This window comes from Gossypium hirsutum, chromosome A09 (genome assembly GCF_007990345.1).
Source record: "Gossypium hirsutum isolate 1008001.06 chromosome A09, Gossypium_hirsutum_v2.1, whole genome shotgun sequence".
In the NCBI taxonomy this organism is placed as follows: Eukaryota; Viridiplantae; Streptophyta; class Magnoliopsida; order Malvales; family Malvaceae; genus Gossypium; species Gossypium hirsutum.
The window spans coordinates 13,853,919-13,879,898 of NC_053432.1; the positions used below are offsets into that span (position 1 = coordinate 13,853,919).

Below are 25,980 nucleotides of genomic sequence, written 5' to 3' on the forward strand. Positions count from 1 at the left end.
TTATGCATGAAATCTTGGTTTTCATTAAAACTAGACGAAATCACTCTTTTCAGCTGCGACAATGAAAATAAGTTTTAGACAAAAAATACGACTTAGTTTTTGAGGTTTTAAATTGTCTATTTATGTTTTATCTAATTTACATGAAATATTAAATTTTAACAAAACAATTTTTTAGAAAAAAATTTCATTGCGGTCTATATAAAAATCTATTAATATTATATTTTTCCCCTGCAATCTGAGAAACGAGTTTTTTTAGACTAAGTTTTTAAAATTACTAGTATTTACAAATGATATTTCTAAAGAAATTTGATTTCTAAAGTTAACATGTTTTCCTGAATAATTATGAATAACCAAGTTCTTTAGTTTTGAATAACTAAATGAATGATTTTGAAATATGATTGAAACTATAAAAGTATTAAATAGTGATCAAACTTTTAAAAATAATTAAAATATCGAAACTATCAATTTCTAAAATTCTCGATTTCACTAGTTTTGAACAACTTAAACAAATGGTTTAAAAAGTATGTTTGAAAACTACTGTAACAACACATCTCTCTGTGTTGTTGGAATAGTAGTTTTGGGACCACAAATCTGACAAGCGAGCCCGTAAATATTATTATTTAATATTTGTGAGTCAATTATAGTATTAAAATAAATTTTAAATTAGAAAATTATGCTATTTGAATGAATAAAAATGTTCAAGTGATATGACCCTAAAGTCAAGTGGTTTTAGAAAATGAGGTATCAGGACCTTATTTTTATAAATCGAGCTAGAAATATTTTATTAAATATTCATCGAGAGTTATTAAGGTTGTATTAAAGTTTCGTTAAGAAATTTTAATGTTTACATGGTTAATTAAGCGAAAAGGACTAAATCATAATAGTTGAAAAAGTCAATCACTATTATTTTAAAGGTATAATTTAGTATAGAAACATAATTGGATGGCCTTAATGGATAAATTAACCATTCTTAAGACAATGGTACGGTTTGAGCTTTAATTTCTTTTAATTTTATATGTTTTATATATTATTTTTATTATTATTAAAATAAAATAATAATGTTAAAATAGGAAAAACGAAAGTGATCTTTTTATTTTCTCCTTTCTTCGACCGAACCCCCATTGTTAAAGAGCCTGAAGCTTTGGTCTTGCTATCGTTAATGCAGGTAAGTCCATTCTTCATTTATTTCTTGTAATTTTTATGTTTTTGAGATCGTTGCAACTAGGTTTAGCTAACCCGTACCTCTGTTTTTGAAATTATTAAATGTTTTAGAATGTGCCATGGATGAATATGAGGTGTTTTTAAAAGTTTATGATAGATTGTTAAGCCTTGTTGTTAAATAGACATATTTTATAAAGTAATTTTTGATAATTTTAAAGTTTAAGGACTAAAATATGAAATTAGCAAAAGTAAAAGGACTTGTTGTAAATTAACAGTAAATATGGGTTGTAATAGGGTTCCAAACAATTTTACTAATCATGAAATTGAATAAAAACAGTTAATTTTCATGTTTTTGGCTTAGGGACTAAATTGTATACAAGTAAAATGTGGGGGAAAATTTTGTAAAAATGTCAAAAAAGGACTTAATTGCATAAATGAATTGATTTTTTTGTTAGAATTAATGAATTGAATGAAATTATTAATTTAGATCAAGAATGAGTGGAAAATCGAGGGGAAGAGAAAATTATCAAATAGCCATTGTAATTGGTTAATCTTCAATTTAGTCAGGTAAGTTCGTATGAACTGTAATAATTTAAATGTTGTTTAAATTAAATATTTATTATGTTGTTTGATGTAAATGAATCAAAATACAAACGTATCAATGCTACGTCGAATTGACAGATATTGAATCTCGGTTGAACCTTAGGAATTCTTAGGATACAAATGACATGTTCAGGTGCTGGTCTTGAATGTCCTATCTATGCCTGAAGTCCTGCATTTGTCATGGATTCTCTACAGCTTGTGTGAGTAGTATCATGTAGCTTACATTTTGACCTACAGCTTGTGTGAGCAGGCCCATTTCATAGCTCGTGTGATTATTTATGTAAAAGAAAGGTTATGGTTATATGTACAGGCTTTGTGTTTGAGCTTTCCCGTGTATCTGAAGGAATTCTAGAAGGTTCAACTGGTATAAAAAGGGAACGAAGTGGTAAGTATCCAAATAGAATGAATCACGAGTTTGTGTAAAGGATTTATAATCTATAAGGTATGATTATATGTACAAATCTACTCTTTTTGTGGATGAATGTATTTGAATTATGTACAAGTGCACTAACTTGTGAATTGATGATGTTGTATAGGCTTATGCTAAGCATATGGAATGGAATGGTAAGTAAGTAAATGAAAAGGTTGAGGATTATGGTATGGTTGATGAATTAAAGGCTATGTTCATATATGGTAAACTTTATGTATAATGGATACTCTCATATCTAACATGGTATTATAAAAGGATTGATAAATTAAATGATGTACTTATAAATGGATAATCTCATAAATGAACTTACTAAATTGTGAGTTTGATGGAGTTACAAAAGGTCTATACTAAGCTCATGGTATTGGTAATGATCTATGCTTAATTAAATTAATCTATGAATTGCTTAATATAAATGGTAAGTTGAGTTTAAGTTCATGCGAGCTTACTAAGAATCCATTGCTTACATGTTTTCTTTCTATACTTCTTTAGGTCATCAAAAGCTTGATTTGGATGAAAGCTCATTGGAGAATTATCACATTATCCCAGAATCAAATCGGTAGTTTTTGGATATTGTGGCATAGGTTTATAATGGCATGTATAGGTATTTTGTATTGATGGCTCATGAATGTTTTAAATAGTTGAACTATCATGCTTATGTCTTGAAGCTTATGTTTATATGATGGATTTGAGTGACTTGTAAAGCAAGGTTATCTTGACCAATTTTAGTAATGGAAACTCATGATCTTATAGCATGTTTCTAAATGGTTGATTAATGGTTAAATGTGGTATGTTTTAGTACATTTATGGGCTAGGTTGGTAAGCATGAAATATAGATAATGGATATGTCTAGAAAGTTGATATGCATAATCATATGGTATAAAAATGTTGGCTTGAAAATGGTCTTTTGTAATGTGTTCTAGTTACACAATGGAACTAGGCATTTATGCTTGGAATAAGACAACATTGATATGTTAGATAGGTGTTGATTGGATACAAATGTGGTGTCTTTGAATGGCACCTTGGTTAGTTTACTTAGGATGTTCTAAATGGTATTTTGATGTATTTTTGGGTGATGTTTAGTTCCATTTAAAGGATGCATGAATGGGTTGAAAGGTTGTGCATGGAATGGTTTTGGAAATGGTTTGATTTTAGATAGATTTGGGTGCCTGGCGACACGACTGTGTGTCATCTAGGAATTTCTTAAGGTTCTAAGTCATTGAGTTACACGGCCTAACACACGACCTGACACACGGGCATGTAGGGCAACTTCGAGAGTTATATGGCCTGACACACTGGCGTATGACACGACCGTGTGACTTTACCTAGAGAGTTACACGAGTAAGGAAACAAGCTGGGACACGACTGTGTGTCCCTAGTTTGAAAGGTACCCGACCTGAGACATAGGCGCATGTCTCAACCATGTGAGACACATGGCCTGGCCACATGGCCGTGTGACCCCTATTTCACAAATTTTGCAACTTTTACCTAAACTTCCAAAATTGTTTCAAATTAGTCCCAATTTGCTTCTAAGTAATTTTTAAGGCCTTGAGGGCTTGATTTAGGTACAGTATGCATGTATACGAATAGTTTATGATATGATTAAATTACTGAATGATATAATGTTTGAATGTTTTTTATTGTATGGTAACACTCCATAACTATAATCTGGTGATAGAGACGGGTTAGGGGTGTTACAACTACAAAAGATTTTTTGGGCCATTCTAGTGGCCAATGTAGGTTCCCGTATTCGGCCATAATGACTAGGTCCGGTTTGGGAGGTTACAGTAAGCATGTCGGATGACTCCAATAGTAAAACTTAAATTTTTTTCATTCCGTTGAACTTTATTAATTTGTATAATTTTTGTACTTGGATTTTATTTTTAAATTTTTGGTTAAATTTTTTACGTAAGAGTAAGGTAGAACAGGCTAGAGGTCTAGATTTGATGAATAGCTAGGCAATCTAAAACTGTGTTGAATGTTGCAACATTGAGATGGTGATGTTGCAACGCCCAAAGCCTTCCTCATGAAAGATAGAGCCAATGTTGCGACATTGGCATAGCAATGTCGTAACATCAACGGTAGTAACATGTTTTGAAACTCTAAGGGTAATGTTACGACATTACACTTGGATGTCTCAACATTGCCCTAGGATGCGCAACATTGAGTCGAGTTTTATGAAAAAAACCCAACTTGGTGACGTGACCCGAGGTTTTAAAGCCTATATAGAACTCGGTTTTAGGTTAAAAACTTTAGTTATAAATTAAACTTAAACCCTTTATCCTTAAAAAAATAGCATTAACTTTGATTAAAACATCACTTAGGGTTCTAAAAGTACATTTAGTTTCTCTTCATTCTATTTTGCTGCACATTTTTCTGCATTTGTTCTTTCTTTCTTTTGCTTCCTTCCACATCAAGGCAATCTCTATGGTTTTCTATCACAGAGGTTAAGGGTTCTAACTTCACCATTTTTAATAAATTCTTTTGGATTTTTGATAGACTAAGAAACTATTTGTTTGATATAGGTAGATTATTTTGGGTCATTTGATAGTTGTGTGAAAATTATTTGGATATATTTTGCAAATGGATCTTAAAAGGAAAAAAACTATCATGAGCTAAGAACTAGTGTCGAATTATGACACATCTTGATTTGGTCATAAGGACGTCAAGAAAAATTTTCTAGAACGATGAGGAAAAATTTTTATCCAAGAATGAGGTCTTGATCCGACATCGAGTCTATGTGATGAGCTGTGGGAATTGGTAAATTACCATGGTTCGTACGATTTTTGTCTGACCCCTAAGGAGACCGTGGTGATATCAGTTATCGAAGAGTTATATGCTTCTCTAAAGCATATAGAAAATAACAAATACATAAGCACCGATCATTGTAAGATAACTATTAGGGGAAAGTCAGTCAACATAACCCCCTCGCAATATTTGTGAGAATTATAATACTCATTACCATAGAGATGATTTTATTGAGTCAATTGAAAAGAAATTTGATAGAAACATTGATAGGGGACATATAATCACTTACTTAATGGAAGGTAGGGCAGAGTGGAAATGCCACCATGAACCAATATCGCCATCTCATTTAATCAAGCAATTATGTTTCCAGTTGCTAAAATGTTGATTCAATTAATTTTCACTCAGATTTCACTTGCATTAAATGCATCTAATGTCAATTCTTCGTGAGCAATCTTGTTGTTTGTTGTGTTGCAGAAGAAAAAATTATATAGGGACGTAGATAAATTATTTCATGATCAAATGTGTCAGTGACTCGAAGGTAATGGATCTTTTTCCCTCACCTTGTGATAGCCCTATGTCTCAAGGCCAAGGTTCTAATGACTGCCAAGGAACAATTTTTGAAGTTGTCCAAAGGTCTTATAGGGGACTCAATTTTCACTAGATTCTGAGAGCTTCAAAGGAGGCAGATCAAAGAATGGAACCAATGGCACAAACAAAAGATGGATGTCTTGCCATCCCATTGACGGAGAAAGGAAGAAGTAAAGTAAGAAGGTAGTAGGAAAGTCAAGGGCAATGTGACATTCCCGACTCTGAGTATGTGGTTAGGTGGTTGTATTCTGTTCCAACATTCTATAAGGATTATCTTAAAGACATGTTTTAAGAATGTTGATCTTTACATTATGTATATATGCACCGCATCACCCAAATAGTAGTTTGAGAAGGAAGGAAAGTTGAAGAAGAAGAAGAAAAAGAAAGAAAAAAAGAAAGAAGGAAAAAGAAGATGGAGAAGGAGAAGAGGAAGATATGGAAGAAGACTTCCCGAACCCCCAACTCTACAACTTTGATGAGGTGTTTAGACACAAACGACCTTCAACAAAAGGGGCCACCCTTCGCAGCCCCACACAAAATGCTCAAGCTCACTCATGAAGTGGATGAGCTTGTAAACAAGCTATAGGATGGAAAGATAAGGGGAAGATGAGAGTGGTGGAATCGTTGATAAACCGTAATTTATACATATTTTTACCCTATGTTTAACGCATTTTATAGATGATTTCCCATTAGAATTGGTGAATTTGATGCTCCTAATGCTTTAATTTCATGTTTTATACTTAGGAGAGCATAGGAGAGCGAAAGGAATGATAAACAGGCCAAAACAGAGAAAATGGGCCAAAGTACAAAATCAACACGGCCTAGACCTCCTCACACGAGCAGACCACACGGCCGTGTCAATTTGGCAGGCTCACGGCCTAAAGTAATCGCACATAGGCGTGTCACACGGGCGTGTCCCTACTGAGCCCAAGTTGAGTCCAACTTGGAAAAGGCTAATTTTGAGGGCTCTTAGGCATTCCAAAGCCTATAAATACACCCTAGAGAAGGAAGAAAAGGGGGTACACAGAATAGGGAGTAAGGAATTACTCCAAGAAAGCCGATTGATCCATCTCAGAAGCCGGATTCACCATCAAGACTAAAGATCTCTCCTCAATTTCCCCTTCAAGAGTTTTGGGTTTTCTTTGTGTTTTGTATTCTTTATTATTTTGGGATGTTTTCTTATTTAGTTATGAACTAAAACCCCTAAATACCTAAGGGGAATGAAACCTAAGACGAAACTGGTTATTATTTTCTGAATTGTATGATAAATATTTAACTTGTTCTTAATTATGTGTTCTTAATTCTTGTTTTGATATCCCAGGATACTGATTCAAGATAAGCTCTTATTTAGAGGAGGAATAGGCCCTGTCTAAGAGTACATTTGTCATAATTAAGTGGAGTTGTTTGCGCGCCTAGACATAGGGTGACAAGATTTTGCTGGATTAGGGTGAAACCTAATAAGGGGATCCATAGATCGAGTTAATGCAACCCTAGGGTGTTAATTAGAGAAAGGTATCAATTATTCAATCTAGGGATTAGACGTTATTAGTCTTGAATAGGGATAATAACATAACTTAAAGATCTCTACAGAACAAGTTAAGTGAATAAATTGTCCGATTCGGAGCCAGAAAAACAAGTACAATCTAGGTGGATTTTTCCTTAGGTGTTGTCTTAATTCAATCGATTTTCCCAAAAGTAATTCCCCAATTCTATTCTCTGTGAGTTCTTAGTTTAGATGATTAGTTAGTTAAAACAAAACCTCTTTATTCTTAGGCTAGATATGTAACACCCCGAACCCGAGACCGACACCGGAGTCGGACACGAGATGTTAACAAACTTTGAAAAATTTTTCCAGACACTGCCCAGTCTGAGTACTAGTCGCTTCAAAAATCATATATTGAGTTTCACAACTCAAAAATCAGTTTTGTGATTTTTCCCTGAAACTAGACTCATGTCCCCACCTATGGATTTTTTTCTAGAATTTTTGGTCGGGCCAATTAGTACAGTTTATTAGTCAAAGTCTCCCATGTTACAGGGGTCGACTACACTGACCTTTTCCCATTACGACTGGGATATCTCTCTGGACAGAGCTTCAATACTGATGCCGTTTGTTTCTATGGAAACTAGACTCAGAGAGGAATCCATACATATATGGTATGACCCCTAATTATCTCTGGTCAATTTATAGTGAATTTCCAAAGACGGAACAGTGAATCCAGAAACTGTTCTGGCCCTGTTCCACAAGAACCCGAATATCTCTTTCTGTACTGTTCCTATAATTGTTTCGTTACTTCCATATGAAAGTAGATTCATCAAGGTTCGATTACATAATTTATTCACTATTTAATTCCACTCCTACGAATTCTTGTGATTTTTCCAATCCACACCACTGCTGCTATCAGCTTCTGTTTTCAAAGTGAACCTTACCTAATTTGGGGTTTCATGGACCAACTAGGGCCTTGTCATACATAAGCCCACATATGATCATACTTAGCCATTCTAGTGGCTGATCATTTGCTCAACACTTCCATTCCCACATAGTTACATCATGAAACCATCTATACATTCATAAATACGAATGGTCTAATGCCATACTCCACTTCTACAAGCCATTTTCGCATGGCTGTACACTTATACATTTCATAAAGTACTCGAAAGACAACAACGGGTAGTCCTATACATGCCATAACAAAATTCAACCAAAATAGTACCCAAAAGAGCCTTTGATAGTGTGGGCGACTTCGACTTCAAGATCCCGAGTCCGATAGCTGGAGAACCAAAAATCTATAAAACAGAGGAGCAATGTAACGAGTAAGCAATTTATGCTTAGTAAGTTTGAGCAAGGAATTCCAGCATGCACAAAGAATATCACACATTTAGCTAAACGGAATATTTCATAATACGCAATTTATCGATTTTAAACTTGCTTCACAACATTAACAACCCTTATACACATACACAATAGACTAACTTAGCCGAAGGCCGATAGCTCGTTTATCAACTGAGCGAACATTTATTTGTAAGGGCTCGATTTAATTCAACACATACGTAACATATCCCCATATTGGGATGTTTTTCGAATATTCGCTGGAATTTTACAGCAAGCTCATTCGTTACCAATTCGCGTACCTTCGGGATTTAACCGGATATAGCTCCTCGTTCAAATGCCTTCGGGACATAGCCCGGTTTTAGTAACTCACACCATGCCTTCGGGACGTAACCCGGATTTAACAACTCGCACGAATGCCTTCGGGACTTAACCCGGCTTTAATAACTCGCACGAATGCCCTCGGGACTTAACCCGGATTTAGTATCTCGCACAAAGGCCTTCGGATCTTAGTCCGGATATATTCGCTTAGCACAAAGCCTTCGGGACTTAGCCCGGACAGCATTCAATTAATCATACACATCTAACAATAATTCATGGTACATTCATATTTCATTTTCGTTTACGAAACTCAAACACAAGGCACATATTGTCCTTGCACATTCGGCTCAATAGCCACACATAGAGCATGATTTAATCACATCGAAATTTAGGCTCTCTTACTCAAGAACTTACCTCGGGTGTTGTCGAACGATTCCGCTAGCTATTCAACCACTTTTTCCTTCCCTTTATCGGTTTTATTTCCCCTTTGCTCTTGAGCTTAATCAAACAAATAAATTGATTTCATCATTTAGGCATCAAAAGATGAACACAAGGCACTTAGCCCATATTTATACATTAGACATTAAAGTCTCATACATGCAAAAATCATGCATCAACACAACATATTAGCTAATTTCTTTCCCCTTGGCCGAATATGCATGTCCATTTTTGGGGTCGATTTCAACACTTAATACACACATATACACACTAGTAAAGCATCCTCCCCCTTTTCATCAATTTAACACATGCATTGCTCATTAACATGCAAAGTTACATTCGGCCTTAGCACACATCTTGCTAGCCGATTCTTCTCCATTTAGCAACCAATGCACATATGTGCTCACACAAAAATGCTAAAAAGGAGGTTCAAGAATCATCAAGCCATCATCACATGCATCATTAACAAGCTTCATATTTTGCATGCAATGGCATTAAACAACCTCCACCTAGGCCGAATCTTAACTCATCCTCATGCCTCATCACCACAACATTAAACATCAACCAAGAATGATTCATCCATGGTCAAGTGCCATTTCCATCACATAGCAAGATTTAGACCATGGGTTAGGTAGAACTCAAGCTAACAACTAAAACATGCATGCCTCTCATGGAACATCATCAAACATACCTTAGCCTAGCTACATGCATGGCCGAATCTCTTCACCTTTCTTCTTCTTTCCTCCTTAAAATTTTTGGCCAAGGATGAACCAAAGGATGAGAAAATTTTTCTTTGTTTTTCTTTCTAGTTTTTGGCAAGCATGAAGATGAGAAAAGGATGAACAAAATCCCCCCCATTTCTCTTCTTTAGCTCACGGCAATGGGGGGACAAACACTACACACACATTTTTTTCTTTTGTTTTCCATTTCTTTATTACCCATACTCCTTATTTTATTCTTCCACTAACAAAACATGTTTCATGACATGTTTTACCCATCCTTCCTTGTCATGGCCGGCCACTACTCTTTAGGGGGGGAATTTGACATGCAAGTCCCCCCTTTGTCCACATGAACTAATAGGTCCTCACACATTGACCTATCACATTTTAGAATTTTCTCACATAAGTCCTATTGACTAAATTCACATGAAATCAACCAAATTGAAGCTTGAAATTTTCACACATTCATAATTACATATTCTACACAATAAGTATCACATTCAAACATTTCGGTGACTCGGTTTAGCGGTCCCGAAACCACTTCCCGACTAGGGTCAACTTTGGGCTGTCACAACTCTCCCCCACTTAAGAAATTTTCGTCCCCGAAAATCTTACCGGTAAATAGGTTTGGGTATCGTTCTTTCATCGAGCTCTCGGTCTCCCAAGTTGCTTCCTCGATCCCGTGTTTGAGCCATAACACCTTTACTAGCAGAACTCTTTTGTTTCGCAACTCCTTCACTTCACGAGCTAGGATACGCATCGGTTCTTCTTCATAGCTCATGTCGACTTGAATTTCAACCTCTGATGGGCTAATTATATGCGATGGATCAGATCGATAGCGTCGAAGCATCGAAACATGAAAGACGTCATGAATCTTTTCAAGCTCCGGGGGCAAAATCAATCTATACGCAACCGGACCAACTCGTTCGGAGATTTTGTACGGCCCAATGAATCTTGGGCTCAACTTGCCCTTACGGCCGAACCTGAGTATCTTTTTCCAAGGTGAAACCTTAAGGAACACTTTGTCTCCCACCTGATACTCGATGTCTTTTCGTTTCAAATCTGCGTACGATTTCTGACGATCCGTGGCTACCTTCAGACTTTCACGGATTACCTTTACTTTCTGTTCAGCATCTCTAATCAAATCAACTCCGAAAATTTTGCTTTCACCGAGCTCGGTCCAAAACAATGGTGTACGGCATTTACGACCGTACAAAGCCTCGTAAGGTGCCATCTTAATACTTGATTGAAAACTATTGTTGTAAGCGAATTCAATCAAAGGTAAATACCGTTCCCATGAACTACTGAACTCGAGGATGCAACATCTCAACATATCCTCAAGTATCTGAATTATCCTCTCGGATTGACCATCGGTTTGGGGGTGAAAAGCAGTGCTAAAATGCAGCTTGGTACCCAGAGCTTCTTGCAATTTCTTCCAAAATCGTGAGGTGAATCTCGGATCTCTATCCGACACGATAGAAACAGGTACCCCGTGTAATCTCACAATTTGATAAACGTACAATTCAGCTAGTTTCTCCAATGAAAAATCCGTACGTACGGGGATGAAATGAGCCGACTTAGTCAGTCTATCAACAATAACCCATATCGCATCCTTCTTACTTGCTGACAAGGGCAGTCCGGACACAAAGTCCATTGTGACTCGATCCCATTTCCACTCGGGTATCATGATCGGCTGGAGTAATCCTGAAGGCACTTGATGTTCCGCTTTCACTTGTTGACATATTAAACATCTCGAAACAAAGTCAGAGATGTCCCGTTTCATACCATGCCACCAAAATTGACGTTTCAAATCATTGTACATTTTCGTACTCCCCGGGTGAATTGACATTCGGCTACAATGGGCTTCGTTCAGAATCATCGAAATGAGTTCCGAATTCCTTGGAACACACAAATGATTTCTAAACCTCAAACAATCATCATCATCAATTTGAAACTCCGATTCCTCGTTCGGAAAACACTTAGCCCGTTTTGCAACCAATTCATCATCGACTTTCTGAGCTTCACGAATTTGGTGAGTCAATAATGGTTTAGCTTTTAATTCAGCTACTAACACACTGTCTGGTAGAACAGACAAATGCACGTTCATCGCTCGTAAAGCAAACAATGACTTCCGGCTTAAGGCGTCCGCAACCACGTTAGCCTTTCCCGGGTGGTAATCAATGACAAGCTCGTAATCTTTCAACAACTCAAGCCAACGTCTTTGTCGCAGATTCAAGTCTCGTTGAGTCATCAAATATTTGAGACTTTTGTGATCCGAAAATACATGGCACTTCTCACCAAACAGATAATGTCGCCATATTTTTAAAGCAAACACGATGGCAGCTAGTTCGAGATCATGGGTCGGATAATTCCTCTCGTGTGGCTTCAATTGTCTCGACGCATAGGCCACGACTCGACCTTCTTGCATCAATACGCAACCCAACCCAAGTAGGGATGCGTCACTATAAATGACAAACTCTTTACCTGATTCGGGTTGCACCAAAATTGGAGCTTCAGTCAAATGAGTTTTCAGTTGGTCGAAACTTTTCTGACATTTCTCCGTCCACTCGAACTTAACATCCTTTTGAAGTAGCTTCGTCATTGGTGTGGCTATCATCGAGAAACCTTTCACAAATCATCGGTAATAACCGGCGAGCCCCAAAAAGCTCCGAACTTCAGTAACATTTCTCGGAGGTTTCCAGTCAAGTATGGCTGAAATTTTATTCGGGTCAACTCGAATACCCGACGCGGATACCACATACCCAAGAAGCTAACCTCTCTTAATCAGAACTCACACTTACTGAACTTAGCATATAACTGCTTATCCCGCAAAATTTGCAGCACTAGCCTCAGATGCTCAGCATGTTCGGTCTCGTCTCTTGAATAGACCAAAATGTCATCAATGAACACCACTACGAACCGATCCAAATACGGTCTGAAGATCCGATTCATCAAATCCATAAATACTGCAGGGGCATTAGTGAGCCCAAACGGCATCACTAAGAATTCGTAGTGACCATATCTCGTTCTGAAGGCAGTTTTGGGAATATCTGAATCTCGGATTCGCAACTGATAATAGCCCGATCTCAAATCTATTTTTGAGAACACTGAGGCTCCCTTCAGTTGGTCGAACAAATCATCGATGCGCGGCAACGGATATTTGTTCTTTATCGTCACTTTATTCAGCTGACGATAGTCAATGCACAACCTCATGGTTCCGTCCTTCTTTTTCACGAACAATACTGGTGCACCCCAAGGTGAGAAACTTGGTCGAGCGAAACCTCTATCCGTCAGTTCTTGCAACTGAGCTTTCAACTCCTTTAACTCGGTTGGTGCCATACGATACGGAGCTATCGAAATCGGCGTAGTCCCAGGTACAAGCTCAATACCAAACTCTACCTCCCGAACAGTTGGTAAACCCGGTAATTCTTCCGGAAAAACATCCGGGTATTCACAAACCACCGGCACAGATTCGGGTTTCTTTTCTAATTCTTTGTCACCAAGTACATACGCAAGGTATGCTTCGCACCCTTTTCTTACATATTTCTGTGCCAACATTGCTGATATTACAGCTGGCATCCCCTCTAAGTCCGCAGACTCAATTCGGACTACTTCGTTATTTGCGCATCTCAAATCAATAGTCTTGCTCTTGCAATTCACAATCGCATCATGCGCGGTCAACCAATCCAAACCAAGGATAACATCAAATTCATCAAACGGCAAGAGCATCAAGTTCGCCGGGAAACAGGAACCTCGAATTTCCAGGGGACATTTCTTACACACTTTGTCGACAAGCACGTAACGACCCAAGGGATTTGACACCCGAATTACGAACTCAGTAGACTCAATAGGTAAAGTCTTACTGGATGCTAAGGTTTCACATATGTAAGAATGAGTAGAACCGGGGTCAATCAAAGCAATTACATTAGTATCAAAGAGGGTGAATGTACCGGTAATAACATCAGGCGAAGAAGCATCCTCGTGGGCACGTATAGCATAAGCTCTAGCAGGCGCACGGGCTTCGGATCTGGTTATATCATCTCTAGATCCTCTCTGACCACCACCAGCATTGCCCATATTTCCAGATGGTCTACCTCGAGCAGTGGTAGCACCCGGTCTCCCACTCTGATTTGCATTCTGCCCCGACAACCTCGGGCAATCTTTAATGAAGTGGTCCACTGATCCGCATTTGTAACAGGAGCGGTCAGGAAATCTACAACTCCCCGAATGCCATTTATCGCAATATCGGCATTTCGTCCTGTCTCGACGTTCATTCCCAACACTGGCGACCGAAGTGCCTCGTGTACCCACAGGGGGTCGATCACGATCTCGTCCAAAAAGGCCCGAAGTGCCTCTAAACTGGCCCGCATCATCTCAAATCTCTTCGATGTCTGTTGAAGAGACCTTCCCGAGGATCTTTTACGAAACTCTCCAGTTCCCTCATCAACTCTTTGCTTTTCTTTTCTAAGCTCTTCGGCTTTACAAGCTCGTTCAACAAGTACCACGAACTCTCGTATTTCAAGAACGCCAACGAACATCTTTATATCTTCATTCAGCCCATCCTCGAAGCGTTTACACATAATAGCTTCGGACGAAACACATTCCCGAGCGTATTTGCTAAGTCTAACAAATTTTCGCTCGTAATCAGTAACCGACATGGAGCCTTGCTTAAGCTCAAGAAATTCCTTCCGTTTTTGATCAACAAATCTCTGACTGATATACTTTTCCGAAACTCAGTTTGGAAAAACTCCCAAGTTACTTGCTCTCGGGGCACAATAGAAGTCAGAGTACTCCACCAATAGTAGGCAGAATCACGTAGCAAGGAGATAGCACACTTTAGGCATTCATCGGGTGTACAAGATAGCTCATCGAGTACCCGGATAGTGTTGTCCAGCCAAAATTCAGCTTGCTCGGCATCATCGCTATCCATAGCCTTAAATTCAGTAGCCCCATGTTTTCGGATTCTGTCAACTGGGGGCTTATTTGACCTTATTTGGTCCGTTACCGGTGGTATTGTAGGTGCGGGGGTAGTATTTGTTGGGAATGGAGGTTGTGGAACAGCCATATTAGTTCGAATGTATTGGTTAAACCAATCATTCATCACACTATAGAATGCTTGTCTAGCTTCATCATTCTGATTACTAGCATTAGGTTGAGAGTCCGCCGGCACTGTCCCTTGTGCGGGAGCAGGCGCTACACTCTCAAGATCATCAGCTACTTCTCGGTCACGATCGGGATCCATTACTATAAATAAACACATTTACGATTGTCAGAAATCACCACACTATCAAGTAATCACATAAAATGGCATGTATAGCTAGACCCAAAACATTACGGTAGTCCTAGAATCGACTAAACCGTAGCTCTGATACCAATAAAATGTAACACCCCGAACCCGAGACCGACACCGGAGTCGGACACGAGATGTTAACAAACTTTGAAAAATTTTTCCAGACACTGCCCAGTCTGAGTACTAGTCGCTTCAAAAATCATATCTTGAGTTTCACAACTCAAAAATCAGTTTTGTGATTTTTCCCTGAAACTAGACTCATGTCCCCACCTATGGATTTTTTTCTAGAATTTTTGGTCGGGCCAATTAGTACAGTTTATTAGTCAAAGTCTCCCATGTTACAGGGGTCGACTACACTGACCTTTTCCCATTACGACTGGGATATCTCTCTGCACAGAGCTTCAATACTGATGCCGTTTGTTTCTATGGAAACTAGACTCAGAGAGGAATCCATACATATATGGTATGACCCCTAATTATCTCTGGTCAATTTATAGTGAATTTCCAAAGGCGGAACAGTGAATCCAGAAACTGTTCGGCCCTGTTCCACAAGAACCCGAATATCTCTTTCTGTACTGTTCCTATAATTGTTTCGTTACTTCCATATGAAAGTAGATTCATCAAGGTTCGATTACATAATTTATTCACTATTTAATTCCACTCCTACGAATTCTTGTGATTTTTCCAATCCACACCACTGCTGCTATCAGCTTCTGTTTTCAAAGTGAACCTTACCTAATTTGGGGTTTCATGGACCAACTAGGGCCTTGTCATACATAAGCCCACATATGATCATACTTAGCCATTCTAGTGGCTGATCATTTGCTCAACACTTCCATTCCCACATAGTTACATCATGAAACCATCTATACATTCATAAATACGAATGGTCTAATGCCATACTCCACTTCTACAAGCCATTTTCGCATGGCTGTACACTTATACATTTCATAAAGTACTCGAAAGACAACAACGGGTAGTCCTATACATGCCATAACAAAATTCAACCAAAATAGTACCCAAAAGAGCCTTTGATAGTGTGGGCGACTTCGACTTCAAGATCCCGAGTCCGATAGCTGGAGAACCAAAAATCTATAAAACAGAGGAGCAATGTAACGAGTAAGCAATTTATGCTTAGTAAGTTTGAGCAAGGAATTCCAGCATGCACAAAGAATATCACACATTTAGCTAAACGGAATATTTCATAATACGCAATTTATCGATTTTAAACTTGCTTCACAACATTAACAACCCTTATACACATACACAATAGACTAACTTAGCCGAAGGCCGATAGCTCGTTTATCAACTGAGCGAACATTTATTTGTAAGGGCTCGATTTAATTCAACACATACGTAACATATCCCCATATTGGGATGTTTTTCGAATATTCGCTGGAATTTTACAGCAAGCTCATTCGTTACCAATTCGCGTACCTTCGGGATTTAACCGGATATAGCTCCTCGTTCAAATGCCTTCGGGACATAGCCCGGTTTTAGTAACTCACACCATGCCTTCGGGACGTAACCCGGATTTAACAACTCGCACGAATGCCTTCGGGACTTAACCCGGCTTTAATAACTCGCACGAATGCCCTCGGGACTTAACCCGGATTTAGTATCTCGCACAAAGGCCTTCGGATCTTAGTCCGGATATATTCGCTTAGCACAAAGCCTTCGGGACTTAGCCCGGACAGCATTCAATTAATCATACACATCTAACAATAATTCATGGTACATTCATATTTCATTTTCGTTTACGAAACTCAAACACAAGGCACATATTGTCCTTGCACATTCGGCTCAATAGCCACACATAGAGCATGATTTAATCACATCGAAATTTAGGCTCTCTTACTCAAGAACTTACCTCGGGTGTTGTCGAACGATTCCGCTAGCTATTCAACCACTTTTTCCTTCCCTTTATCGGTTTTATTTCCCCTTTGCTCTTGAGCTTAATCAAACAAATAAATTGATTTCATCATTTAGGCATCAAAAGATGAACACAAGGCACTTAGCCCATATTTATACATTAGACATTAAAGTCTCATACATGCAAAAATCATGCATCAACACAACATATTAGCTAATTTCTTTCCCCTTGGCCGAATATGCATGTCCATTTTTGGGGTCGATTTCAACACTTAATACACACATATACACACTAGTAAAGCATCCTCCCCCTTTTCATCAATTTAACACATGCATTGCTCATTAACATGCAAAGTTACATTCGGCCTTAGCACACATCTTGCTAGCCGATTCTTCTCCATTTAGCAACCAATGCACATATGTGCTCACACAAAAATGCTAAAAAGGAGGTTCAAGAATCATCAAGCCATCATCACATGCATCATTAACAAGCTTCATATTTTGCATGCAATGGCATTAACACAACCTCCACCTAGGCCGAATCTTAACTCATCCTCATGCCTCATCACCACAACATTAAACATCAACCAAGAATGATTCATCCATGGTCAAGTGCCATTTCCATCACATAGCAAGATTTAGACCATGGGTTAGGTAGAACTCAAGCTAACAACTAAAACATGAATGCCTCTCATGGAACATCATCAAACATACCTTAGCCTAGCTACATGCATGGCCGAATCTCTTCACCTTTCTTCTTCTTTCCTCCTTAAAATTTTTGGCCAAGGATGAACCAAAGGATGAGAAAATTTTTCTTTGTTTTTCTTTCTAGTTTTTGGCAAGCATGAAGATGAGAAAAGGATGAACAAAATCCCCCCCCTTTCTCTTCTTTAGCTCACGGCAATGGGGGGACAAACACTACACACACATTTTTTTCTTTTGTTTTCCATTTCTTTATTACCCATACTCCTTATTTTATTCTTCCACTAACAAAACATGTTTCATGACATGTTTTACCCATCCTTCCTTGTCATGGCCGGCCACTACTCTTTAGGGGGGGAATTTGACATGCAAGTCCCCCCCTTTGTCCACATGCACTAATAGGTCCTCACACATTGACCTATCACATTTTAGAATTTTCTCACATAAGTCCTATTGACTAAATTCACATGAAATCAACCAAATTGAAGCTTGAAATTTTCACACATTCATAATTACATATTCTACACAATAAGTATCACATTCAAACATTTCGGTGACTCGGTTTAGCGGTCCCGAAACCACTTCCCGACTAGGGTCAACTTTGGGCTGTCACAAGATAATAAAAAGATAGTCATTACTAGTACTTTTAGTTCCTTTGGGTTCGACAATCCGGTCTTGCTAAAACTATTCTACTGTTCGATAGGTACACTTGCCTACATCGCGATAATAGTTAGTTTCAAGAACGACTAATTATAAATATTTGAAACCCATCACGAAATCATGTGATCAAGTTTTTGGCGCCATTGCCGGGGAACTAAGATATTAGGAACGCTCAATTTTTATTACTTTAGCCATTTATTTTTCTTGCAAAATAATTTAATTTAATTTATTATTATTATTTATTAATTTACTTTTTTTCTTTCTCTTGGAAGGTTTTTATAGTTTATGACTAGAAGAAACCCGTCAAGACCACTACTTTTTGATGAAGAAATCGATCGCACAGTTCACAGACATCAAAGAGAAATAAGGTGAAGCTTAAGATACACAGAGAACGAGCAAGAGGATGATACTCAACCCCCAACCGAAGAGATGACTGAAAACCAAGACAATCAGCTACCTCCTGCAATTGCGGTTAATCAAAATCCTGCTCCAGGCACTATGTATGATTATGCTAAACCTTCTTTAATAGGAACTGAATCAAGCATAGTTAGACCAGCTGTAGCTACAAATACTTTTAAACTAAAACCTAACACTATTTAAATGATACAACAATTTGTTCAGTTTGATGGTTTGCAGGATGAGGATCCCAACACTCACTTAGCAAACTTCTTAGAACTATGCGATACATTTAAAATTAATGGTGTTTCTGATGATGCCATTCGTCTTTGGTTATTCCCTTTTTCATTAAGAAACAAAGCTAAACCATGGTTGAACTCATTACCACGAGGGTCAATCACTAGTTGGGAACAAATGACCGAAAAATTTATATTAAAATATTGTCCCCCAACTAAAACGGCTAAATTACGTAATGATATCTCTTCGTTTGTGCAGATGGACTTAGAAGCTCTTTACAATGCATGGGAGAGATACAAAGACTTACGAAGAAGGTGCCCTCACCATGGGTTACCGCTTTGGCTACAGGTTCAAACGTTCCATAATGGCCTAAACCCTTCGACTTGACAAATGGTTGACGCAGCTGCTGGCAAACCATCAATAATAAAACACCTGAAGATGCCTATGAGTTTATAGAGGAGATGTCACTAAATAACTATCAGTGGCAAGTCATGAGGACTAAGCCAACTAAACCAGCAGGCATTTATAACGTCGATTTGGTTACTATGCTGTCAAACCAGGTAGAACTTCTAAATAAAAAGATTGATGGTTTACTTGGTTCTACTCAGGTACATCCAGTAATGAGGTATGAGACGAATGGAGGAGGAGCATGCGCAGAGTATCAACCCTTCAACCCTAGCATCGAGGAGGAACAAGTCCAATATATAGGTAACAATAACTATCGATCCTAAAATAACCCATATAGTAACACTTACAATGCAGGTTGGAGGAACCATCCCAATTTCTCGTGGGGTGGTCGAGGAAATCAAAGACCACAACATCCTCCTAGTTTTCAACAACCACCCTATCAAAAAGAAAAGAAGTCAAACCTTGAAGAGATGCTCTCAAAGTTTATATCGGTGTCAGAAACCCGTTTTCAGAACACTGAGACAACACTTAAAAATGAACAAGCGTCGATCCAAGGGCTCGAAACTCAGATAGGCCAGCTTTACAAACTAATCTCCAAACGACCACAAGGTAGCTTGCCAAGTAATACTGAACCCAACCCAAGGGAATAGCTCAACGCAATTAATATTCAAGATGACGAAGGAGTCGTTGAGCCTAAACCAGAACTGAGGCAAGAAACTATGGTAAGCAAAGGTCAAGGTGAGGTAGGTCATAATAAAAACAAATCAGTAAATGTCGAATATAAACCTCGTGTGCCATACCCCAACGTGACAAGGAAAGACCGCTCAGATGAACAATTTGGTAAATCTCTTAAACTTTTAAAAAAAATTACACATTAGCTTACCGTTTATGAAGCTCTATCGCAGATGCCAAACGCAATGAAATTTTTAAAGTAGCTTTTAGCAAATAAGCGGAAGTTGGACGAGGCGTCGCATGTGGAGCTAAATGTAGTGGGCTCAGCTATTCTGCAAAATAAGCTACCGAACAAATTAAAAGATCCAGGGAGTTTTACGATTTCTTGCTTAATTGGTAGTTTAGATGTTAATAATGCATTAGCTGATTTAGGGGCTAGTATCAACGTCATGCCTTACAAAATGTTTAAGCAACTAGGTCTCGGGAAACCCAAACAGACTAGGATGAGCATTCAATTAGCAGATAAAACTATAAGATTTCCTAGGGGTATTATTAAAGATTTGCTAGTTAAAATCGATAAATTTATATTTCCTGTTGACTTCATTGTTCTAGACATAGAGGAGGATAACAACACTCCTTTAATTATAGGAAGACCCTTTTTAGCAACAACTAAAACAATTATTGATGTTGGCACAAGTGAACTCACACTCTGTATGGGAGACGAAACAATCATCCTTAAAGCTCGCAATTTCGATAACACATTCGAAATTGAAGGTGATCGTCTAAACTATTCCACTAAAACTGACAATATGGTGAAATTTTCTTTGCAGGAAATGAGTCTGAAGGAAGTACATGAGCCATTCTCAAGAAATAGTAGAGGACCTATTCATGATGATTGAAGTCTAAAAATAGAGGAGCTAGATGCATGGCGGACGCATAAACCGAAAACACCCGACAAACCGAATCTACGACAGAACGAGCTCAATACCTTTCCAAATCAACTTAAGGTTGGAGATAGAGTCTTATTAGATGCCGCAGATCCCCACATTGCCACTACCACACTGAATGAAGAAATCCCTTTTACGATACTCAGCATTTTCCTATTTGGTACGGTCGAGGTGAGTCATCCCAAGTTTGCCACTTTTAAGGTAAACAACACCTGTTTAAAACCTTATTTTGATGAGATTGATAGTAGGAATGAGGAGTATAAACTCCTCAAACCACCATGATCATTCAACAGAGAGGTAAGTCGAGCTTAGACTATAAATAAGTGCTTCTCGGGAGACAACCCGAGCACTAACTGTATTAACTGCTTTAAAATTTAGTCTTCAACACCTAACTTACTAACGGAGCCCTTGAAATATAGGTTTTCCACAGAGACACGGCCAAGAGCACGGGCATGCTTAGGGCAGTGTGAAAACAGGGCAACAATTTTCCCAAACATGGGCTACAATAAAACACCACGGCCGTGCAACACGTCCGTGTGTAAGAACCGTGGGTAAACCTGTTAAAACAGTCGGGTGTACGACACGCCTGTGTCTAGCACCCATGGTCGAACCTGTTAGATTGACACGGACATGGGGCTTACATACAGGCGTGGGGGAAACGAACAAAGCTAGACACGATCGTACGACACGGCTGTGCACACCAACTCGCCCGAGGAACATAGGTGCGTACTAAATGTTAGACGCGCCCAGATTCAAAATTCGCGAATCACACAGGCTGAAATTAAGGAACACGGGCGTGTTATCTGGCCTTGTGCCCAAAAAGCTATAAATATCCTGCACTATTCATTGTCTTCCCCACTAAAAAACCCTAACCCTAGCCACTACAAGTCCACACGCCCTCCCCGCCACGCCCGTGCGCCACCTCTAACTCCATTTTTGACGCTTAATCCTCCCTTCCTAGCGTTTGTTTACTTCTTTCTTGTCTATTTTAATGATTTCTAAGGCTTTTTATCATAATAATATGCAAGTTTTTATGTTATTTTCATACTTTTAAATGTCATAATCTAGAATAATTTTCATTTTTTTTCATGTTCAAGTTTTTTTATTCCATTGCAAGATTTCTTTACTCTATTTGATTAGTTAAAAGTAAAATATTCATGGTTAGAATAGGTGAAATACTCATGCCTTTTTCAAATATTCTAACTCAATCCTCATACTTTTCAAATGCTTCTTGTTATTTGCCAATTTTTTTTATATATCTTTTATTATTATTCATGCTATTATCATGCAATGCCACAAAAGTATGCTATAAAATGGATTAGTTTGATTAGAATTGTTAAGTGATGATAGTTGTGGCTGAAGTATTAGTCATAATCTATGACCCTTTTGAATTTAGATACATTTTTCGTTGTCCACTCATCAAAACAAAGTAATGGTTTTGATTGCAGGTTCATAATGTCGTCTTCACCTGGTAAAAAGCCCGCTATCCCTGCTTCAAAGAGAAGGAAGGGAGCGTTATCTTCCTCGAGTCCTACCACGAAAGTTCGTCACCTTTTCTTGAGGTTCCCCATTGGGCCCCAAGAAGAACTATTCCAAATACTCCAGGCTCAACCTTTAATTGCAGGCTGTTGCATCGACTAGGTCGCGGTAGAACAATTTCAGTTGGCTAAAGTGATTCGGGCCCTCCTAACCACCGACCCTTAGGAGCTGTTCTTTGGGATCATCAAGCCAACATACCTCGAGATCATGATGGAACTATGCTCAACATTCCATCTTTAGACCGTAATGACGAACTACGATGATCCCGACACGGTCCAATTTCGCCTAGGAGGGTTAGTCCGCTACCTCAGCATCCCAGAATTCCGTATGGCACTGGGTTTATATACGGAGGAATTCAAGGAGGAGAATGACTTACATGCTCTCAATCGCCACATCCATCGTTCTCCTTTACGATGCTGGGACACACTAATACCAGGTGAGGCCACCTACAATCCTAGCCGCTCCAAGGCATCGGCTCTCCCTCCATCTCTGAGGTACCTACAAACCATTTTGGCTCGCACGACTACAGGACGGCGAGAGAGCACTGGCGTCGTCAACACTCATGATGCCTACTTTTTATGGTGTATGTTGCACGGGCACGTCATTGACCTCGCGATTCAGCACCAGATGAAGCGGCATAGGAAGGGGGTCATCTCCATTGGCCCCTATGTTACTCGGTTGGCTCGACACTTCGGGCTCCTCAGCACCGCAGCCCAAGAATCATTCTTAACCCTTATTGGCCAGATGTCTCCACAAGGCATCTCGAGCATGCTTAGCATAAGGATGATCGAAAAGCGCCGAGGAACCTACCCTCCTCAATATCTTCTCGCCCAATCTACCAAGGAGGAGGCCTACAAGGACATTCCTGATGATGTCCCTCCACAGCACGAGGACCCACCGACTCAGCCACCACCACCCTCTCGTCCAGTTCATGCGGCGGCTTCATATGCTAACATCTCTGAGTGCAACACTCGATTCGAGCAGCAGTGTTTTCAAAGATTTGACAACATTGATGCTACTTTACAGCAAATTTGTCAGCACCTCCACATCCCATCGCCAGCCCCACCTCGCGAACCATCCAACGATGAAGATGTTTAAAAACATTTAGTTATTATTTTATGTTTTTAATTTTTATTAAAACTACTTTTTATTTTATTTGATTTTAGAATTTTATTTTTAATTATCAATTTCGGTTATTTCTTTATGAGTAATTATTCTTCCTAATATCCCCTAAAAAGTTCCTAATTTTATCACAGTTATATAGAGCTCTTAAGTTCATCATCGCATAGGACCTAAAAACTCCACCAATGAAGGTTCTCCATGACTGCCATTTCCTGATCGACCACGACCATAGCTACCACTAGATATAATATTCTTTCGGCACAGGACTTATGAACTAATGAACCTCTACCACCATCAGAGTGTAACGAGGAATTCATCATACAGGAAGTTTCACTTCGCCCCTATCTTACGATTACAAATTTATTTTTTCCTATCTATCTTTGTACATTGAGGGCAATGTACATCTTAAGTGTGCGGGGGATATTTATTTCATTATCAGAAAAATCCCTGAATGACTTCTTGTTCTCTTGAAAAGCTCTCATATCGTATTTAGGATAAATTTTGATTGATTTATGACGTTGATTAATATATCTTGAATTAAAACATAGGCATTTATGCATTGATTGTTTAAACTTTAAGACATTAGAGAATTAAGCATGATAAGTTGATTTTTAAGAATTTAAAATCTTAAGTTGTTTCCCCAAAAGTTTAGGTAATACTTTGAGTTGGAATTCACAAGTTTTAAACATCAAAAAGCCATAATTTTTGTGACATTTTTTAGCCTTTTGAGCAACTATTAAGTCTTTCATACTCACTTTTATTATTGCTTTGAGTGCGTTAGTATTGAACTGCTATTCTAGAACTTGCTTGATTATGCATGTCAAGACCACACCATTTGATTTGATATGCAAAATGAGAAAGGCACTTAGGATTAACCCACTCATGCCATGAAAAGCCTACCTCCACGATTAACCCTTAGTAAACCCCATTGAGCTAACAAGCCATTTCTTGTATTACCCTTAATATTAACCCTTAACCCATTATTATTGAATCCCCTAAATTAATTTGATCCCTATTTTTGTCGAGATTTGAGTTGAATAAATTGCTTAGCTATGTCTTGTTCTTAATAGTTAGTCTATGTTATTTAACTTGTTCTTTAAAAAAAACATGTATACATATTAGTAGTGATCTTCTATTTGTAAGCTTCAGTATTTAAATTCCATAGTCAGAGAAGGAGTTATGTTGTATGTAAGTGATGATTAAATACTTTTCTAGTTAAGTAATTTTTCAACTCAATCTTGATTCTAACCTTTTCTTTCAACTTGTGATCACACCCCCTAACCAAGCCTCATTACGACCCTCTAAAGACCTTTTGATTGATGTATCATCTCAATTTATAGTGGTGGAGATTTGATTTTCATGCAAGCCTATGGTAATAATTTTTCATTATTGTCTATTGAGTGCTTCAATTATTGTCCTTAAACACCTCGAGTGATTTAAGTGAATCTTTAGTGAGGATGTGAAACTCTGTGACATTCTGAATCAAAGGTAATTACTTAGATGAGGGGAGACACCTATGTTTGCATGATTAAATACTCAACTTGGAATGTTTGAAACTTTTATGTTCTTTTAGTTGAATTCTCAATGTATGATTACCTATGAATTATTTTGAGATATTATCAATACAAATTATAAATTGAGAAGAATTTATGTTGATTATGAGTTGAGAATTTTGCTTGAGGACAAGCAAATGCTTAAGTGTGGGGGTATTTTATAAACCGTAATTTATACATATTTTAACCCCATGTTTAATGCATTTTATGGATGATTTCCCATTAGAATTGGTGAATTTGATGCGCCTAATGCTTTAATTTCATGTTTTATACTTAGGAGAGCCGAAGGAACGAGAAACGACCAAAAACGGAGAAAAGGGGCCAAAGTATGAAATCAACACGGCCTGGACCTCCTCACATAGGCAGACCACACAGCCGTGTCAATTTGGCAGGCTCAAGCACGGATTGACGGGCATGTCCCTGCCTAGCCCAAGTTGAGTCCAATTCGAAAAAGGCTAATTTTGAGGGCTCTTAGGCATTCCAAAGCCTATAAATACACCCCAGAAGGGGAAGAAAAGGGGCTATACAGAATAGGGAGTAAAGAATTAGTCCAAGAAAGCCGATTTATCCCTCTCAAAAGCCGGATTCACCATCAAGACTGAAGATCTCTCCTCAATTTCTCCTTTAGGAGTTTTGGTTTTCTTTATTTTTTGTATTCTTTATTATTCTGATATGTTTTCTTACTTAGTTATGAACTAAAACCCCTAAATACCTAAGGGGAATGAAACCTAAGATGTATCTTGTTATTAT

The 25,980-nt window shown here is 38.3% G+C and overlaps 1 non-coding gene across 1 annotated transcript; it reads right to left on the bottom strand.

Annotated features, from left to right (window-relative positions):
* Positions 1 to 19,214: 19,214 nt before the first annotated feature.
* Positions 19,215 to 19,321, bottom strand: LOC121206929 (small nucleolar RNA R71). The gene has a single exon (XR_005902100.1). It is a non-coding gene; the product is annotated as a small nucleolar RNA R71 (small nucleolar RNA).
* Between the last annotated feature and the right edge of the window lie 6,659 nt (positions 19,322 to 25,980).